At 44.9% G+C, this 20678-nt stretch overlaps 1 protein-coding gene across 6 annotated transcripts in view; it reads left to right on the top strand.

The window, feature by feature from the left end:
* TANC1 (tetratricopeptide repeat, ankyrin repeat and coiled-coil containing 1) overlaps window positions 1–20678 on the top strand; it is a 235264-nt gene that overhangs the window by 48448 nt on the left and 166138 nt on the right. For 4 of the 6 annotated variants that reach the window (XM_032636672.1, XM_032636666.1, XM_032636671.1 and 1 more), the window contains exon 2: window positions 5939–6040. The exons of 1 other annotated variant lie outside the window; for it this stretch is intronic. The gene's annotated coding sequence lies outside the window, so the exon portion shown is untranslated. Of the gene's footprint in view, window positions 1–5938; window positions 6041–20312; window positions 20327–20678 lie in introns of those variants that run through there. One more of the 6 variants, XM_032636668.1, reaches the window with a different exon arrangement.

Below are 20678 nucleotides of genomic sequence, written 5' to 3'. Positions count from 1 at the left end.
CAAGTTCCACAAGAAAAGGTAGATGGGAAGTGATGAGAGCACATGGCAAGTGTAAGAGTAGCCAGAAGGAAGGTTCCCAATCAGAATGGCAGCACCTAGGGGTGTGTGCCTTTGAAAGTCTGTTCTGATGGTCACTGGTATTGGAGACCACATAGGGACAGTGCACTGCAGTTGGATACAGTGCCCATTCCTTTGTTTTGTTTTGATTTGTTTTTTGGCCTCATCCTGCGGCTTGTGGGATCTTAGCTCCCCGACCAGGGATCAAACCCTGGCCACGGCAGTGAAAGGGCAGTGAAAGCGCTGAGTCCTAACCACTGGACCACCAGGGAATTCCCAGTGCCCATTCCTATTTTTGAGAACACTGAATGTAGTTACTGGAGATCCACTGAAAAGAAAATAACCTTCTCTTAGTGCCTGGGGTGATCTCTCAGAGCCACTAATGGTGCTATTTTGAAATGCTTTGTTTAGGTGTTCTTGGACAGTTTTGGGGATTGAAAGGCTATTTAAACTATAACTGCCTGTAATCTGCTGTTTGGGATTTTATACATTGTCTCCTGTCAGGCATAATTTCTCAGGATTTTCATTGTGCCTTGATCTAGCAATCGCCCTCCACCGTCTTAATTTATGGTGACCGGGAAAAACAAATATTTCCCTCCTGTTAGAGTTGTATCTAGAAGAGGAGTAAACTAGCTCTCAGGGAGGGCCTGGAAAGGAGGTGTTAGAGAAAAATAGGAAGAAGCTGGGAAGTTCTCTTCTGAATTGTGTGTGAATTTAGTTACTGATTTTGGCAGCTTCAGGGACTAAATAGATCTTCTTGGTTTCTAGGTGTTTGCTGGAGAGTTGAGGTTGCTGGCTAATGACTTTCACCCCCCCCCCCACTCTTTCCCCACTAGTATGTAAATCTTTTCTCCCACCTTTGCCTGAATCAGTTTCGTTATGGAAAGGAGAGAATGAAAGTTTTCACAGGGAGAGTGAGAAGAAGGTGAAAGAAGGAAAACCCAGGGCTGAAGCAAGAGCTTGGTCTGTTAGTCAACTACTGCTCTTGGAACCTAAGAGGTACTGGGCCCTGTGGAAGATACAGAGGGATGATGTGGGCCCTGCCTTCAAGAAGCTTGAGGTTTAGTTGGGAGAGAGAACTAGCAGACCTGAAACCCTCAATTGAAATTGGTAGAGAAGTTTTGCATCAGGTGTGCGTTCAGAAAAGCGTGACTTGAGTTGGGAGCTTTGAGCCAGCAGTGGTATTGAGTAAATGGCCATGCAGTGTACCTTGGAGAGACCAGATACCCTGGGAGACCACGGAGGAAGGTGAGTTAATGAAAGCCCAGTTAGGAAGTGGCAGAGGTTATGGAGAGATTTAGCAGCACCTCTGATAAACCTATTTCAAAGGAGGAGTTGTTGAGGGTTTATGACGGGTTCACAGGCCGTTGTGTCTGTGTGGTTGATTAAAATGCAGACTCTTGGGCTGTACTCCAGATATTATGATTCCCTTCGTATGCAGCCTAGGGCATCCAGGAATGGCCCGTCCTTCTGGTACAGATGGCCTGCAGGATATACTTTGGGCAACACTGGTAATGGATGGATAATGTAAAACTGATGAATTCCTCCATGAGAGACTGAAATTGGGAAGGAGGCATCCCAGCTGGACAGCCTGATTTTTGTCCCTTTGTTACAGGACAGGTAGAGAGCAGGTAGCCCTACGAACTAAGGAACAAGGAAGTGAGAATAGAATGAGCTCTCCTCAGCTGGAGACGGCGTTCCCTGCAGCCCTCACCCTTCTCCCAGGTACCCAGCATCTCTTATCCACGCACTGTCACTGAGAGAACGTCATGATGCTAACTGAGATCAGGTTTCGACTCAGCTCTCATAGGAGCCTAGGAAAGCTTTGTTCTTTGGGCACTGTAACTCGAGGCAGTTACCCTGTAATGAGGGTGTGCTTTGTCAGATTGAGTGAGCAAGAAAATATGGGTTATCCGCTAAAAAAAACAAAAACAAACCTGTCAGTACTGTTACTGGAAGAACCAGGAGAAATCATAGTGGTAAATCCAGGTCTTCACATCTGAAAACCATCATATTATAATCACTTCTCACATAGCAAACCCTTGACATAGGGATGGTCTTTACCGATGAGCTGTGAATCGCTTCCTCTCACCAACTCCATGACAGTGCCTATCCAGGGCTTGCTTGGGGAATGACCCAGTCTGTCCCCACCCCGTCCTCTCTCTGGGGAGTGTGCACCCCTCAGGCCCTAACTCGCACCCACTCCAGCGATCATCCCCTGCAAGGTGTTATTCACTCCAGCTTCCTCCAGCCCTCTCCTTGTCCATTTGTGTTTCTCCTCCCATTCCTTTTTTTTAGGCATAAATATTTCCTGCTCCCTACCTGCTGCGACAGAAGAAAACACCCTGAGGATAGGTCAGGGGCAGTGGTTCCAGGTTCTGGCTATGCATTAGAATCAGCTGGTCAGCTTTAGAAAGTAACATTTGGGTCCCCAGAGATTCTGTTTTAATTCTTCTGGGCATCAGAATTTTTAAAGCTCCCCAGGAGATTCTGGTGGGTGGTGAGGACTGAAACCACCTCCGTGTACTTGATAGGTTTAATGGTACTAGCACTACACCTGTATGAAGGAAAATGGAAGCCACAAGATTTGAAATGGAAATAAGTATTTTTATATAATGCCTGTTGCTGCTCGAGTCCCAGATGGATGCCGAGTCCCCAGAGTTTTCCTCCTTCCTATTTTTTGCCTTTATTTAAGCTTGCTTTCTATTAAGCACCAACATTCAAAATGAAACAAAACAAAGACAAGAGCTTCCTCTTACTGGCTTAAGGATTTCTGTGGTATTGTTTTCCACTGTGATGCATGAGCTCTCAGAGCGGGGTGTGACCCAGTGAAGGTTGTGGGCTTCATCACGCTGGTCACCCTCTCTGGGCCTCACCCTCTATGGAGTAGCATTCAGTGCAGCAAGACCCTGTACCACTGGAGGACTTGGACTGTCACACGAAATCGCCGGACACACACTTTGGACGATAAACACAAACCCCTAGTCATTGTGGTCCGAGGATGCCCAATGCTAGGTTTCTGGAAGGATACTTAAGAGAAAAAAGCTTATTTCTGTTGAATAAACAACTTCAAAGTCTCTCTGTTCATCTTTGAAACAGTGATGACCAGGAGGTAAACCCTAATAATTCTCAAAAGCCTTTTCAGGTTTTATTTTTAGGAACTAATTGGAAATTAGATCCATGAAAATGAAAAGGTAGTGATTGGCAATTGAAGGCAATCATTGGCATTCATTCACCTGGTCTCTGAACTTCTGTTTTAGGTTCCATAAAAATTCCTCCAATAAGTGTATGTTGTCTTCTTTTGCAGTTTACATGAGAATATTTTGTGGCATAATGCTTGTTTTTCAAAACTGTCTTGGGCCCAAATTTTGGACTGTGCATTGAAACTGAATGGAACCCTTTGGGTGGAGGAGTGGTGAAATGAGAAAATGTAAAAAAGTTCCATTTTTTTTCCTCATCTAACATTGATTTTAAAGGACAATTGAAAACTCGAGGCCTAGTTTCTCTTCTGAGTCTGGTGGATGAGTGATCTAACTGTAGTTATAAGTAACTTCTCAAACACCACTCAGAGTTCCTCTGGTCTCGTTGACCTCCATTTTTCCTTTCTGTAATTACTGAATCTGGCCCTTAAAACCCATGTAGGACTGAATACAGAATCTAAACTCTGTGATCTCATTACCACAAAAACAGACTGTAGGGACAGTCCTTCTTGCAGGAAGTCACCTCCCCTTGGGACTTCTGTGACTCTGTAATTTACAGAGCTGTCTTTGTCATCTTAAACTCAGAAAGGACTGCCCCACCCACCCCGCCCTTACAGAGGTAGTAACAAATGGGTTGCTGTAGGTGAAGAGGCCGGAGAGAAAGCACGTGTGTGCATCACCTGTTAGAGATGTAGTTGTAAGAGTGCACGCAGGTCCGTGGGTGCTCTGGGCAGAGGGTCTGCATGACAGCAGGCATGTCGTGGGCTGTGATGGCTATTCTTTTAGATTTGTCTGTTGGCTGTGGTTGGGACAGAAGAGGCGACTGCCTTTTCTGCTGAGGTGTGTTATGTGGAAGGAGGTTGGCTGAAATCCTTGCGGCAGCTGCGAGATGGATTCCTTCCCTGGCTGCCGGAGTCTCGGTGAAGAGGCAGGTGATCCCTTTTATGAGTGAATAATAGGAGGATGCCTCAGATATTTGAGCTGCTGTGCACCAGGTGGTGCTGTCCTGCAGAGAATGCTTAAATACTACCACTGAGGTCAGCAACCCCGGGAGGGAAAAACCTGGAGCGCTCAGAAGCCTTGGCAGAGTTTACGGACTGTCGCCGAACATGAGGTGAGATTTGACAGAGGGTGACCACCTGGACTGTGTAGGTTTCTCCTCTGCGTTCTCCTTGAATGAGATCTCAGCTGTCCTGAAGTTGGGGGGAGACTGGACCTGTGTCCTGCCTCGGTCCCTGGTTTCCTCCCAGAGAAAAGCTCCCGTGCTCCGTTCTTATCTTTGAAGTCGCAGTAGGTAAGGGGGGCATGTCTTGTAGAGGTCATCAAACAGACTTACAAGGGAGAAAAGGCCTCCACCCGTACTTTGCCTGCACAAACCTATTACACTCCAGTGCCCTGCCAAGGTGGTTTTGTTGGCTCCAACGTGACTACACACGATCCGTCCTCTTTGGCAGTGAAGCCCGGCAGCGTTGCTGCAAGGGGGTTGACTTGAGCTAGAGCCCGGTTGTCGGTGTGTTTGAGCATAGATAGCACCCTTGAAAAAGAACGTCTTCCAGTACCAGAGTAGCAGTAAAAAAGAATATTTCCCAAGGAAATGGACTCCGAGTCAGTCATGGAGAACCTCTTGTTGGAATCCTTTAATGAACAAACATGCATTGACATCTGCCTCTACTTGTGATTACAGCAGGAGGGTGATGTAGGGGACGGCAGGGAAGACCAGCCCTTGAGAAACGGGGAGGAGGGGAGGTCAAGGCAGCAGGAAGCAAAAGCTAGAATGCAGGTACCCTGCATTCTACCACTCTCAAGGTGCTTTGACTGCAGAGGAAGGACTGGCGAGGTTCCCTGGGGGTAGGTGGGGTGGGGTGGGCAGGCAGGTGATACTTGAGCTGTGCCTGGAGGATGACTCATCTCCAGAGTGGGGGAGGGGTTTCAGGATGAGGGACTGGGGAGAGCAAAGGTGTGAGATTGGACGGTGTGTTCGGAAATGATGAGTCGTATAGAGAGTTGGGACCTGTGAAGAGTGAGGTAGGAAATACGGGAAGAAAATGTTCTGGAGAACTTGAGCGCCCTGAGTGCTTTAGAGAGGTTCTTGGCTCGATATCTCAAACCTTTGAAACATTTGTGCGTTGGGCTGCAAACCCATTAGCATCACTTAAAGAGAAAACCTGAGATAGAGAAGGTAGTCCGGAGACTGCAGTACCTTGCTCAAGACAAGGGGCTTTCAGTCAGTGTCCCTGGTCACTTGGACAGAGGGTATCGGGAGAAGGATATGAGTTTTCTTGCATTTGCCAGCCCATCACCCTGTTTTTTCCCCTGTTAAGAGTATGTAGATGCTGACAGCTCTTTCCTTTCCATCACTGCTTTGTCTGGAGTCCTGGTTGCAGCTGTGGTTTTTTGGGGTTTTTTTTTTTTTGCGTCACGTGGGCGTCTCACCGCCGCAGCCCCTCCCATCGCGGAGCACAGGCTTCGGACGCGCAGGCTCAGCAGCCACGGCTCACGGGCCCAGCCGCTCCGCGGCACGTGGGATCCTCCTGGAGCAGGGCACGAATGCGCGTCCCCCGCGTCGGCAGGCGGACTCTCAACCACTGCGCCACCAGGGAAGCCCGGTTGTAGCTAGTTTTATAAGCTCTGTGCTTCTTGCATCGGAGGACGGGTATGCTGACCGGTTTTCTTTTTTGCAGTTCTCTTCCCAGCTTTCTGTGGTCACAGAGGAACTTTCTGGGTGCCCCCCGAGTAAGACAGCGTCTCTCTGTTGCCAGCAAGTAGAGTCTGGGTGAAGCGAGGTGAGTGAGACCCAGGGAGAATTCGTGCTCTGACAGACCAAGTTTCCCAAGATATGTTACTTTCTGAACAAATTTGAGGTCTTTGAAAGTGAACTGGGATTTTTTTTTTTCCCCCTGCGGTACGCGGGCCTCTCGCTGTTGTGGCCTCTCCCGCTGCGGAGCACAGGCTCCGGACGCGCAGGCTCAGCGGCCATGGCTCACGGGCCCAGCCGCTCCGCGGCATGTGGGGTCTTCCCGGACCGGGGCACGAACCCATGTACCCTGCATCGGCAGGCGGACTCTCAACCACTGCGCCACCAGGGAAGCCCTGAACTGGGATTTTGTTCAAAGTAATTTAAGAATAATTTTTTTAAAATTTGTGACTTAATTATGCTGTTAAAGCAGTCATTATTAATAATAGGGATGCATTGATTCATTCTTTTAAAACTTTGCTGACTTTTTTTGGTGTCCGTTTCAGGGTTTTTTGGTCTCTATGGTGCCTAGCACAGTGCTTTTCCATTAAAAACATCTAATATATGTTGTGTGACTGGCTTAATATATTAGTTTGTAAACAAAGAAGTAGAACTGATAAACATTTTCAGACTTAATAATGTCAGACTGGCTGTCAGGTTTTTTTTTGCTGTTTTTTAAATCGAGATGTAGTTGGCGTGTAACACTATTAGTTTCAGGTGTACAACATAACTAGTCAATAGATGAATATATTGTGATGTCTGTTCTTTATCATGTCATTTTCTTGTTCCCCAATCCCCATGAAAAACTTTTCAAGTTTAATTACAAACCTCCCTTTAGTTACTGAGACAAATAAAGGAATGTTTTCACCTGCCTTACCCAGCTGCTCTTCCCAGGTTGGTTTTTTTTTTTTTTTTTGCGGTACGCAGGCTTCTCACTGCTGTGGCCTCTCCCATTGCGGAGCACAGGCACCGGACGCGCAGGCTCAGAGGCCATGGCTCACGGGTCTAGCCGCTCTGCGGCATGTGGGATCTTCCTGGACCGGGGCATGAACCTGTGTCCGCTGCATCGGCAGGCAGACTCTCAACCACTGCGCCACCTGGGAAGCCCCTCCAGGTTGGCTTTTTAGGGCCACAGCAGTTACAATGGCTTGGGTTCCATCTCCCATCTGCTCTACATACTTTTTTTTTTCTTTTAACAAATTTATTTATTTTTGGCTGTGTTGGGTCTTCGTTGCTGCACGTGGGCTTTCTCTTGTTGCGGCGCACATGCTCTAGGCTCACGGGCTTCAGTAGTTGTGGCACGCAGACCCAGTAGTTGTGGCTCATGGGCTCTAGAGCGCAGGCTCAGTAGTTGTGGCACGTGGGCATAGTTGCTCTGCAGCATGTGGGATATTCCCGGACCAGGGCTCCAACCTGTTTCCCCTGAATTGGCAGGCAGATTCTTAACCACTGTGCCACCAGGGAAGCGCCTCTACATACTGTCTTGTTAACCTCTTCTGAGTGTGTCCTTCCCCTCCTGGGCCTTAGGAACTTTAAGCAAGTTGCTAAACTTCTCCTGTACTATGGTTTTCCTGTACTGCAGTCTTACATGTAAATTGTGAAACAAAAATACCTACTACAAGGGGTTTGGTGAGGCCGGAGGCTCCTGATGGTTAAGAGTTTGTTCTGTTTCTCCTTTTTTGTTTGTATTCTCTATCTGCAGTGTGGAGCATATAGTAGGACTCAAATATTCCCTCTTTCCTTTAAGGAGAGAGAGAATTGGCTGAGAACGGAGTCTCTAATCCCATCCTAAGTACGCACAGCTTGGAGGACTCTTGTTATCCATGCTCAGGTGCTTATGGTTGAGGCTGTGGAGTAAGGATCCCCAGGAGGTCCAGGATGGAACGGTTGACTAGGGACATTGGAGGCTCTGCCCTGGATCTCTTTTCTGTGGGTGCTGGAAATGCTCCTACTTAGGAGATGGGGTCAAGGTTAAAGCTGCTTCCAAACCTCTGAGTGTTCTTGAGACATCCATGTGACGTGCAGGTGCGCTCTGCCATCTGTCCAGCATGGCTTACTCCCGAGATTTCATATTCTGTGCTCACCCCTCCTGCTGTGCCTGGCTCATCCATGAAGAACACAGTGGCCAATTGTCCCCCACCTCAACTTTGTGGGAATCCTGCCAGAAGGTAAAAGCTTCTCAACAGGCGCATGGCAGGGGAGTACACATCATAATCTCCTGTGAGGTTTCAAAGATTAGGGCACCAGGGCTCACCCTAGGTCTGCTGAACTAGAATTTGGGGGATGGGGCGGGCGTCCCTGCTATCTGTGTGTGTGTGTGTATGTTTTAAGAAGCTCCTCAAGAGGTGATGGTGTGTAACTTCTTGAAAGATATTTGTATGTGGAGTAGACTTAAAACAAAAACCTCCTTCTGAGCCTGAGCAGATGTTTGGGGGCATTATTTTTGAACTCTGCTAACTAGTGTGACCAGTTTATACTGCCAAGGCGAGCAGTCCCTTGTAGTGCCATAATTTGCATCGTAGAACCAGTTTATAACTTTTATTTAAAATTGCATAGGACAACACTTTCTATGGCTGTAAGTATACAAGGAATGAGGAAAATGACACTGAAGAACAACTTACTAAATTTAACGAGAGCTTAGGCTTATTTAGAAATCCAGGTGGGAATCTGCTTAAATGGAATTTTTACCACTGTATGCAGGGATTTGCATATTGAAACCAAAGCCTTTCCGACTTGTGGTAACACATTTCTCAAAATGTTGAAATAGCAATTTATATGCACTTCGCTAAGAGAGTTATTGGACAGGAAATTTATCTAGTAAGTTAGACATTTTTTCCTCCTCCAGTTTTTGGGTAGTAGAGAATTTAAGCTAATTTTTCTTTTCTCTTTCCTTGGGGACCAGCTTCAAGGAAATAGGAGCTTAATAGCAAAGATCATGTTAAATGGCTTTTGTGGGTTTTAACTATGTCTCTTTTGCAAATTTCCCTTTCTCTGGGGGAAAAAAACCTTTGCAATCTGTTGTTGGTTTTAATAATTTGATGGGTTTGGAGAACGGTGGGTGTCTATTTGGAAATCAAAGAACCTTACCATTTAGGGAGAGACCTTACAGATGATCTGCTGTCTGGTTTCCGTCACCTCAACTTTATAGAAACTGCTCCTAAGGTCGCACGTGGCCTCTAATAGGACTTGTGACGTGACTTTTCTGTAGCACTTGATGTATTGATCACTCCTCATTTGAAACTTTCTCCTTTGGGTTCCTTTGCATTTTTCCTACTTTTCTCCTTTCGTTTCTTCCTAGGCCCTACTCTTCCTGCTGTTAACGTTCCTGTTCCCTGGTGTTCATCCTTGGTGATGTGCTTTTAGTCTGCTCAGCCTCTTTGGGGAGCTTCAATATTCCTGTGGCTTCAGCCACCACCCACATGTTAATCACCCCCAAGTCTTTCTCTGAGTTTACCCTTGTCTTAAACAATCTTTTGGACATTTCTGCTTGGATGACTCATACGTACTTTTAACTTGAGCTATCCAAACTGAACTCATTTTCCTCCTAATTATTGCCTGCTTTCCACTCTCCACCCCCCAAAGTTCCCTCACCCCATGCTTCCGTCTGCTTTTCCCACTTTGGTCATTGGCACTGTTCAAGCCAGAAATGTGTGACTCATCCTTCACCCTCCCTCCCTCAGTCAGCTCCATATCGTAATTGGCGATTAAGTTCGTTCTTTCTTTCTTTTTTTTTTTTGGCGGTACGCGGGCCTCTCACTGTTGTGGTCTCTCCCGTTGTGGTCTCTCCCGTTGCGGAGCACAGGCTCCGGACGCGCAGGCTCAGCGGCCATGGCTCATGAGCCCAGCCGCTCCGCGGCATGTGGGATCTTCCCGGACCGGGGCACAAACCCGCGTCCCCTGCATCAGCAGGCGGACTCTCAACCACTGCGCCACCAGGGAAGCCCAAGTTCTATCATGTTAATATCCGAAATAAGAAAGGAAAAGGCCATTCCAGTGACATTTAATTGGGCTTTAAAAGTTGTAGTTGGGCTGTATAAGCAGATGTAATAACTTGAGACCATTTATGTCATATACATTTCTTGCTAGGCAGAGTCCTAGGTACTTGTCATGTTATATCTAATTCTTACAGTTATTCTGTAGTATGTCATCTCTGTTACAAAGGAGGATTCTAAGGTTTAGAGAGTTTAAGTTACAGGCTCATTATCACAGGGTAGGTAAAGCATGGTGGGTTAGGATTTGGGGATTTTAACCCTATGGATTGGTCTGCCTGCCTCCAAAGCCTTTACTGTCATGTCACTCTGTCTTGTTATGTTCCCATGATGCCACAGATTTAGATTTCTAGTGAGTAGGTTGACTGTGTTGAAGGCAAGAACTGGGTCTTACTCAAATTTCTCTGTCAGTGTGTGTGTGTGTGTGTGTGTGCATTTTTTTTTTTTTTAACATAGTAGGTGGTAAACACAAGACTCTTAAATGGCAAAACCATGGTCTATGTCTTCTGTGGCTTCATCTGGGTTCAATCCCTTGTTTTCCTATTAGCTGTGCACTAGCTGGGTAGCCTGAGATAAGGATGGTAGGGTCATGCTGCTTACCCTTGCAGGGTTTTTATGGGAAAGTGCTTTAAAATTCAGGGACAATTTTGAGAAATTCTGTTTAGTCGTGGAAGTTGATACAGTTGGCCAGATGAGCCTTTTTTAAAAATTTTTATTATTTTTTTTGCGGTACACGGGCCTCTCACTGTTATGGCCTCTCCCGTTGCGGAGCACAGGCTCCGGACGCGCAGGCTCAGCGGCCATGGCTCACAGGCGCAGCCGCTCTGCGGCATGTGGGATCTTCCCGGACCGGGGCACGAACCCGTGTCCCCTGCATCGGCAGGCAGACTCTCAACCACTGTGCCACCAGGGAAGCCCCAGATGAGCCTCTTTTTTTGGTTTTAAATAACAACATGTGAAAATATAAAGTCTTCTGGACCTCTGATCGTGCTGATTGAATCATTCGTGTGCTTGCAGTAATAAAGGCAGGAAAGTCCGTTCCAAGTAAAAACCTTGTTAATGAGAATAGTATATATAGATCTGATTTTTGCTCTTAGTTCTGAATATAACTTTTGGAACAGATGAGGGTATGATCTCTGAAACCAGATAGTATGTATTTAGGTCTAGGCAAGTGAATTAAAGCAGAGTCTACTGAAGTTTTTTTTCTGTTTGATTGATCTTAGGAGGATGGACTTCAAGATGTGCTGTACCAAAACAATCCCTAAATCCTGGCACAGACGGTTCTGCATTTTGTTTCCTCATAGCTCTCTCCTCTTGACCTGTCCTGAGAAGGAAATGCTCTTTGTTTTCCGTCATAGTTCTCCCTTTTCCATCATAGTTTGGTGACAAGGTCCTCTGAGGAGAGGGTTCTCTTTAGTGAAGGTTTAATGGTTTCTAAATTCCACAGTGACAAATTGGTTTTATATATCCTGTCGTTAGGCCCCATGCTGTGCAGTAGAGGCTGGTCTTGTACATCATTTAATTTCGGGATCCAAGGCTTAGGGTGCCAAAAGTGAGGGTCTAGTGTTCTTCAAGAGAAGAAATGGAGTGCCGTGTTAAGAGGGAAGGTGTGGCCTGGGCAGGCTACGAAGTTTCTCTGACTGTCACTTTCTTTATCCCCTCCTTTCATCAGAGAGGACAATTATAGTCCCTACCTCCTCCTTGCTGTGAGGACCAAACCAGACACTTCACAGTGGAAAATGTAACGGTGCCTGCTACTGGGTGCATTTGTGTCCCCACCTCTGCTGTTATTTTTATGGTGGTTTGTCGGATTCGTGGAGTAAAGGTCTTCTGTTTGTTACAGATTTACAGTATTGATAAGAAGAGATAATTGTTAGAAGTCATCACATGAGTCTGAATCGGAAATGAATGGCTTTGTGGTTTTCAGTGAGTTATCAGTACATTGAAATATGGACTTTATTAGGTTTGTGAGAAGGAATAAGGGAATTGGCTTGGGAAGTTGGACTACATAAAGACAAGGGCCAGGTATTTATTATTTTATATCCAGCTCTGTTGCAGACTCGCATATTTTTCTGTACCAGAAAGATGTTTCAGTGAGACTGTGACAACTTAGTACATCTGTGCAAAATCTTCATTTTATCTAGAACAGCTTCACATCTACTGTCTCTAATTCAGTCATTCAAGAAACATGTGTTCCACTGGGTTCTAATTGGGCTGCTTTTCCTTTAAGAAGGCATTGGGACCACACACATATTTAGGAAATAACTTTGTAACTGTGTTCATGGACTGTGTATAAGGAACCTTTCCAGTTTGGAGACTGTAGTTTCTGTAACTCAGCCCCTCACCCCCCAACTTGAAAGGAGAGTGATCTCTGTGTATATGTATGTGCAAGTGTGGTTTCCGTGCCACTTCACAATACCGATTTTGTTCCTTAGGTCTGAGATATGTTTCATACTTGTGTGTATGTGTCGAGAGGTGGTGACAGAATCCATGATCAAAGGTTTCACTGCAGAGTTAAAGGGCCTTCATTGAACCTGTCAGTGTGTTTTAGAGAAAAAAAAAAACTGATGTTCATACCTGGCATGTCACCTAACTTCAAGTGTAAAGCTTGAACTTAACAGGTTTGATTAAAGTTTTATCTGACTTTAAAAATGACGTTCGTAATCTCCATGCATAGGAATTCTATAATTCAGAACTTAGTCGATGTGTTTTTTGCTGTTGGGTTGGGGTTGAATGCCTCCAGTTTAGATCAGAGCTACCATCCCAGCCCTTCTGGAAACTGCACAAGGCTTTCATCTTTCTGGGAAGTGTGGCTGGTGCCACAGCTGAATCAGTGAGCCAGATTTAGGTAATTTTATTAGTCTAGAAAAAGTATTACACTTTTGCAGCTGTTGTTGTAGGTTCCTAATCATGGAAACAAAAACCGTCTCAGTTACCCAGGATCCATGAGAAATTGGCAATGGCCCAGTGTAAGTCCATGTATTTTGGACTCTGAATTATATTTATCTTCATAGGGCATCCTCTGTGAAGGCATGCAGCTGGGGAATGGCCTGGCTGTATGAAGCAGAGAGGGCAGAGGAGGCCAAGCCTTGGGTACCAGTCTTACTAGGAAGCCTGATCCAGTTAACTGGAAGACTATACTTGCTAGACCTTAAATACCTTTTAAAAGGGTAAGAAGAGCATCCATGAAAACTGATGTAAAACACACTTGTCCCCAGTGTTCACCCTGGCTTTCCCGGTTTTGAATATTGTCTCACGCTGTAAATTTCTACAGTTCTCTCTCTCTCTCTCTCCTCTCTCTTCTCTCTCTCTCTCTCTCTCTCTCTCTCTCTCTCTCTCTCTCTCTCTCTCTCTCTCTCTCTCTCAGCGCCAGGCTGGCTATTGTGAGTTAGTAATTTGGTGGTGGTGGACTTCCTTGTTAAATAGAACTTTTACAGACTACTCTGAAAACTAATCATTGGAACTTGGCATTTAAATGTTAAGAGTGGTGCATATGTGGAATACCCAATCCTGCTAATGTGTGGCAATTAGTAAGTTACCATTTAATTTCCTGAATTTCAGTTGTTCCATGAGTGGTGTAAAACTGAGCTACTGTTTCTCTAGAAACTCCTGGGCTATTAGCAGAACTTTTGGCAAGTCTGAGTAATTGTTCTGTTGGGTCTGACTCTGATTCTCTGGGTCAGGGTCCCTAACCCTTAGGGTCATTGGATGCACTTCAGAGGATCTGTGAATGTGGGTGAGTGGGTGAAGAAAAAAAAAGTACATTTTTATTTTCACTATCCTCTAGCCAAAATGTGTTTTTTTCCCTCCAGTCATGAAAGGGGCCCATAAACGATGTAACGTCAGCACCTGTGGCTTTGCCACTTAGAAATTACAAACTTTTGTATCACATTGTGGGAGATAGTTTAAGCTATCCGTTATGCCTACCACTGCTCAGAAAACTACAGTAGCTCTGAGACCTGCTCTTGTCATGTTATTTATGCATTAAGAAGCACACATCACTATTATCACAGATTGCTTTCTAAATATTTTGATGTCTGTTTCAATATAATGGATTTTCTTTGTAATCGCATTTTCTATGTCAGAATCACTCAGGAACATTCTGATTGGAGGGTCTAGAGCTCCTGCCTTGGATGGCACCCTTGTGTTATCTTTCCTATCTTCCTTTGAGGCTGGATTTGTTAACGTTAAAAAAAACAAACAAAACAAAACTCTACATGTTTGGCTTTTATTTCCTAGCATGAGCTGTCTTTGACTTTTATCGTCTAGAGCTCTGGTATTCCCCCATTTTGGGGCTGTAGGAATGGATTAAAAAATATAGCCATCACCTGTTCCCACGTGATCTTTCTCGTGGGCCCCCGTGGCAGTCGCACTTGGAGATTGCTCTGCAGCCAAATGCTTAGGGCCCAGAATGGTTTCCCTTACAAATTTCAGATAAGAGCACAGTGATTCACGTGTTGAGATATTTGCTTTAGCTGTGGGAAGAGGTGATCCTGTATGGCTTGTATGAATTTGATTCAGCTCTCTACTGCATTAGCACTGCAGGCATTCCCCACTTTATTTTAGAACTTGATGTCCAAGGTTAAGACCATATTATATTTATTGGACTGTGTAAAACAGCCCAGAGAAGGAAAGCTTGGGTACCAGGCCATTCCTTGCCCCAGCCCATCACCTTTTAATAAGCTTCATACAATTCATTGTAGTGAGAAATGGGCAGTTTTTTTTGTTGCTGTGTTTTTGAGCTCCCCTCTTGAATAACGATGTAGTTCCGAATTTCTGGGTAAGTGTTAGGAATAGGGGAAGCATTGCCCATGTGACACAGAGGTTTCTGCCCCCAAATAATCTTCCTCGTTGGCAGTATGGCCCATCTCCGTGTTCTCCCCCTGTAAGCTCATGAATTGAAGAGTGTGCTCTTTTTGTGGCATGTATTTTGTTGTGTGATGCCTCCAGATCATATACATTGACCACACTGTAGTTTGAAGTAACTGATAAGATGGATGCCTAGCAGAACTTGAGGGAGTGGACAGGAGGTGTCTTTCAATAGAGGTAGATTCTCTTTTTCAAGATAGATTGAGGCATGGGATGCCTCTCTGGGGGTGGTGGGGGGGTTGTGTTTGTGTGTGTGTGTGTCCACGCGTGTATGTGTGGCCAAAGATGATTTTTCTCCCCGTTTGACGGTTTTGTCTGTTTTACCACCTCACCAGGCCCCTGGGCGCTCGTCTCTCATTTTTATCCAAAAAAGTAGGCATAGAATAGGGACTTCATGGTCAGGCTCTGGAGCGAAACTGCTTGGATGGGCCCCATGAGCTACATGACCCTGGGCAAGTCCCAGCCTCTCTGTGCCTTCACAGAATGGAGACATTAACAGTACCTTCCCCAGAGGGCAGTCGTGAGGATTAAATGACTGTGTGTGTGTATACATACATATATGTGTGTGTGTATATATATAAAAGTGCTTAGAGCAGGGCCTGGAATATAATTAGTGTTAAATACATGTTGCTGGCTGAACATCAGAACCACCTGGGGGAGTTTAAAAAAAAAACTACATGGGTATTGCAAACTCCCAACTTAATGAAATCAGGGCCTGGGGAGGTTAAAACCTTGTTCAGAGCATCATAGCAAGTCACTGACAGAAGTGGAGGAGGGATTTTGACGTCTTGTATTCTGGGGCTTTAAGAGAAAGATCCGTCTGTCAGCTCCGTAAGCAAGAAATCTTTGTGTGATGAAGAGCTGCCTTTCACGGGGCATCTTTGAAGTTGTCTGACCTTTTTCACTTTGAGGCCAGTTGCAGTGCAATTTAAAAAATTGAATTTCTTTAGATTTATGATACCAGGCTTCATTCAGCTGGCACTGATGATTGAGTACCTTTACACTTTTTGAAAAATGGACTTTCTGACATGTCTTCAAGGTCTCTTCTCCTTTCATACTGAAGGTGTATCATCAACCCATGCCATAGACTCCTCAGAGGAGTTCCTTTTTCATCTGTGGTGATGGTTTATCAGCTACTGTGATTACAGTGGCCCTATGAACAAGAAATAAATCTTCCCCCTTACAGTGATAGCACCTACAGGTGGAAGAGACTTGGTATTGTCCTGTCAAACGATAAAGGGAGCAGTGTTCCTGTTAGATGAGCCTGTGAAAGGTGAAATAACTTGCCCAAGGTCATTTTGTTAATGTAATGCCTCCTACCTTTACTCAGGGACCTGTAATTGTCACACATCAAGAAGGTGGTCAGGTTCATAGCTCTGTTGTGTGATACAAGTGGAAAACTTGAAGGAGAAGGGAAAAGACAAGAGGATGTAATCAGGGTCATTGTTAGGGAGCTAACCGCCATATGAGGGTTGGGACTGGGGTCTCCAGTTGCTATAAACCTTCCACAGGGGAGCATCCTATGATCCTGGTCACATCCCGCACGGAGCTGTGTGAGAAAGGGTGGGACCACATGCAAAGTCTGTGGTTCATATTCAAGCCCTAGGTGGTTCTGTATGGGCCGCTGTGGCTCAGCGTTGGCTTTCTCCCAGCTCGCCTCAGCTGGATCCATAACAACGGTACTTTCACCCTTATACAAAAGCCACTTAGTCCTTTAGACTTGTATTCTGTGCTCTCCTGGTCACCTCCCTGTCCCACCTTCCCTCAGTTCATTGAGGACTTTGGAGGCAGCAGGTCAGAGCCTGAGCTTTCAAGTCAGACCTGGATTCAAGTCCCAGCTTCACCTTTACAAATTGTGTAACCTTGGGAAAGTTGTTAATCCCTCTAAGCCTTTGCTTCCTTATTAATAAAAAGGAATCAGTAAAACTGTCCCATAGATTTTTTTTTTTAAGGGTAAAATGAGATTACATATGAATGTAAAGCTCTTCCACTTACCTGATACACAGTAAACACTTAGTAAATAAGAGCTGTTAGGGTGGTGGTTGATATCCCTAATCCTGTCTCTGTTACGGCAGGAAGCATCTGAACGGCCCTTCCCCAGACCGAGAATCAAGTGCTTTGACTTGTTTGCTTCCAACCTACACTTGAGGACATTCCACTTCAGCAAACCATGCTGTTGGCCATCATGTGGGCTTTAACATTGTCTGGAATTGTTCCACATCCAAAGATTTAAAATTAAGAAGCCCAGACAGCCTTTTTCAGCTTCCTCATTGACTTAGTCTGACTGTATTTGCTCTTTGATCTCTTTGAGGCACCATCCCTGTTCTCTCTGCTGGTCCTTCCTCTCAGGCCTCCACTTGCTTCCCGTCCAGCCTTGATTCCATGGCATGCCACTCTGAGTACTCTTGTACGAGCACCCTTACCAATCTTGTTGCACCTGTGCTGCAAACACCTGATTACTGATCAAGCCTTTTGTCCTCCGGGTGGTTCTTTCTTGGGACTGAGCATCAGAGGATGGAGTTGCCCACTTTCATCATTTGGTGCTGTGTCTTGCTCTGCAGCCTTGGTTGGGCAATCAAAACTGTTCAGCTGTCCTTCTCATCTTGTGCTTGCCTTCCTTTCCTCTACATAGGGCTATTCTGAACCTTCTCTGCTCCTCTCATACCTTAGTTTTACTTTATAGAGAAAATGGAGGCATGGACTTGTAGCTTCCTGCCCATGTTTGTTGACAGTGTTGTCTTCCTCCTCCATCATATTATACTTTGTGTTCCTCTTTGGTTGGCAGAGTTGATACTCAGGAATGTGTGTAGAATGAAAAACCTGCAATTGCTAGCCCAGTGCTTATTCCTTAATTGGGAAATTGGGTTGTAACCCTGTCTCTGCCACTTGCTGGCTCAGGAGAGTCAGGACAAGTTCCTCCAATGCTCAGGGCCTTGCATTTTATTTTATTTTTATTTTAAATTGATTGATTGCTGTATTGGGTCTTTGTTGCTGCGTGCAGGCTTTAGTTGCGGCGAGCGGGGGCTACTCTGTTGTGCACGGGCTGCTCATTGCAGTGGCTTCTCTTGTTGTGGAGCATAGGCTCTAGGTGCGCGGGCTTCAGTGGTTGTGGCTCGTGGGCTCGGTAGTTGTGGAGCGCAGGCTCAGTAGTTGTGGTGCACGGGCTTCGTTGCTCTGCAGCATGTGAGATCTTCCCGGACCAGGGCTCGAACCCGTGTCCCCTGCATTGGCAGGCGGATTCTTAACCACTGCGCCACCAGGGAAGTCCCATGGGCCTTGCATTTTAAATAAGGATGTTATATTTACCTAAATTTATTAGGCTGGCAATGTGTTTTGAGATACAGTTATTTCCTTTGAGAATTATAGCTGGAAAAATTATGTTCCTCCCCGATGTATCCATTGATACTGAAGTGAGAAAGCATACTATGCGTGCTGGTGAAGCAGAGCAAGGTCTGGCCACCCAGAGTCCCGCAGACTAGTGGAGGAAGCAGGTGGGTGAGCAATTAAAATAAGACCCAGAAGGCTTCTAAGAGGAAGCTTTTGAGGTGGGTTTTGAAGTGGGCTTGGGAAGTGTCTTGGCTTTCTCTAATAGATTAAGTATCTATGACTGTCTAGATGGTGGTGGTGATGGTAATAATGTCACAGTTATTTTGTCCTCTAGTTAGGTAGTGTCTTGCTGTTAGGTTGAGAGGTGGGTGCTTGGCTGGGGAACGTCCGGGTGAAGACAGCTTCTGGATGAGCAGGGGCTTTCTGCAAGACTGGTGCTCAATCTAGCTCCAGAGCCATTGGCCTGGGAGGCATGATTATTGCCAGGAACGCTGCCCTTGGTTATTTCCCTGTCTGAGCCCTTCCTGGTTTGAGGCAGAATGTATTGCTTTCAGGTTTTCTGTTATTATACTTATCCCTTCTGTATGCATATTCGAAACGCCAAAATATAACCTGCCTGCAGCTGGTGCTTCTGAAGGCCTGGTAACAGAACAGGTCCTGCTATGGAGATGTGCTGTTCATTGTGTATAAGTCAGATAACTTGGGCCATAAACTTGGAAATTAGTCCTTGGTATCAGAAGAATTCTTACATTATTAGTCCAAATCCCTTGTGGGAGAGAATTGATTTTGATTTCCCCTCCATAACAACCCTGCTGTTCTTTCATTTAAGGAGATTTATTTAGTGTTTGTTGCATGTAAGGTACCTCTTTAGGTGCCATGGGGGATTTGTAGAGTTCAACATTTTTTACTGTGATTTTGATTGATAACCATCTGTAAGTACAAAGTGGCATGTGGAATTAAAGATACCTTTTGACTATCATGGCCTGGGAAGGCTTTATGGATGAGATAGTGTTCAAAGTTGAATGGAACAAATCCCTTCACAATATAGAAAAATGGCTCTTGTAGCCAGAAACAGGTAGCTTCTTCATATTTTCTTCTCAAAGTGAAATTTCTTTTTTGCCAAGTGTTATCAAAATGAAAACTTCTTTAAACAAACTTGTATATAGTAATTTTTTAGCAGCTTGAAATACTGGCTTAGGAGAGTTAGATTTTTAAGGACACTTTTCTCAAAACAACTTGTATATCTTTCTACAGAGTCTTTTAAATATGGGTTGAAAATGATTTCAATCTAATAGGAAATTTCCACTTAATCAGAACTTAAACATTTGAGTTCAAACTTCATGCCCAGAACTCTTTTACATTCATATTACTTGTAACTGTAAATTTACTTTGCTTTTAATAACTTAGGCAAAAAGACGTCAGGTTTGAGTATAAGACAAACCTAACTCTAAAGAAAAGAACAGCAGAATTAGAGGTACAATTTGTAGAATGGCTTTGAAGAAAGAGGACCAAATGGTTGGGTCTATGTGTCTTAGGAGATAAATCACAGCCGAATGATGGCCTGTTTCCCAGCTCTGCATGTTAAGCAATACCAAGGGCCGCTTTTTTACTTACCATCACAATTGCTTTCTGGTTTCTTGATCAAAAACCCCTTCTCCTCCTCTCCAGCTTTCCTGGACGAGGCGTCTGAATCCTAGAGAAGTTTGGTAACATGTTCCCAGTCACAATGCCAGGACCAGGTCTCCTAATTCCTAGGCTCCTTCTACTACCCAGGGGGGAAAAAATAGGAGAGAGACCTCCTAGAATTTCAAGTATTCATCAAGAGTTGGTTTTTCCCCAGCCTCCTGGGATCTTTAAAAGAGTGTCAAGATATGGCTCTTTCAGGAAGCTTCTAGAAGGCAGTTTTCTGTGAATTTCCAGCAGCAGCCATTGCCCCCTCTAGCAGGGCTTTGTTTCCTTTTGTGGTCTCTGTCCTGCTTTGTTTTCTCTTACTTCCTCTCTACTATATTATTTATTCTGTAGACTGCTTTAGACAGCACCTCCCCACCCATCACCACCATCCATTTCCTTTCTTTTGATAAACACTAAAGGTTGCCAATGCAAAGGAAAGTTCTAAAGGCAGTACTACAGAAGACATGGCTATCGTGTAGGTGAGTCTTAATCTTATTAGGTTGAGACGTTTTTGAGCCCGTAAAATTGAGGATGTTTTTGTTGTATCTCTTTTCTTAAATTAAAAAAAATTTTTTTCTTAATGATCATGTGCATCTTACTTTCCAGTGTTTCACTTGTAGATACTGCTACTCTGCTTTATTTATTTTGGCAAAAGAAAGGAGGCACCTTCTGAGACTGCTTTGCTTTGAGGTCAGATGGATGGTTTGATGCAAGAAGCTCCTTTTAGTGGAGTGAGCACAGAGCGTGTGTTTAGGTGTCCAGGATAACTGGATAATAAGGTTTATTATCTTGAGATTTTAAGGCTGACTCAGGTGTGGACATGAAGGGACA

This window comes from Phocoena sinus, chromosome 7, assembly GCF_008692025.1.
Source record: "Phocoena sinus isolate mPhoSin1 chromosome 7, mPhoSin1.pri, whole genome shotgun sequence".
In the NCBI taxonomy this organism is placed as follows: domain Eukaryota; kingdom Metazoa; phylum Chordata; class Mammalia; order Artiodactyla; family Phocoenidae; genus Phocoena; species Phocoena sinus.
Note: the sequence above shows the minus strand (reverse complement) of the source record. Positions and strands in the feature narration are given on the sequence as shown.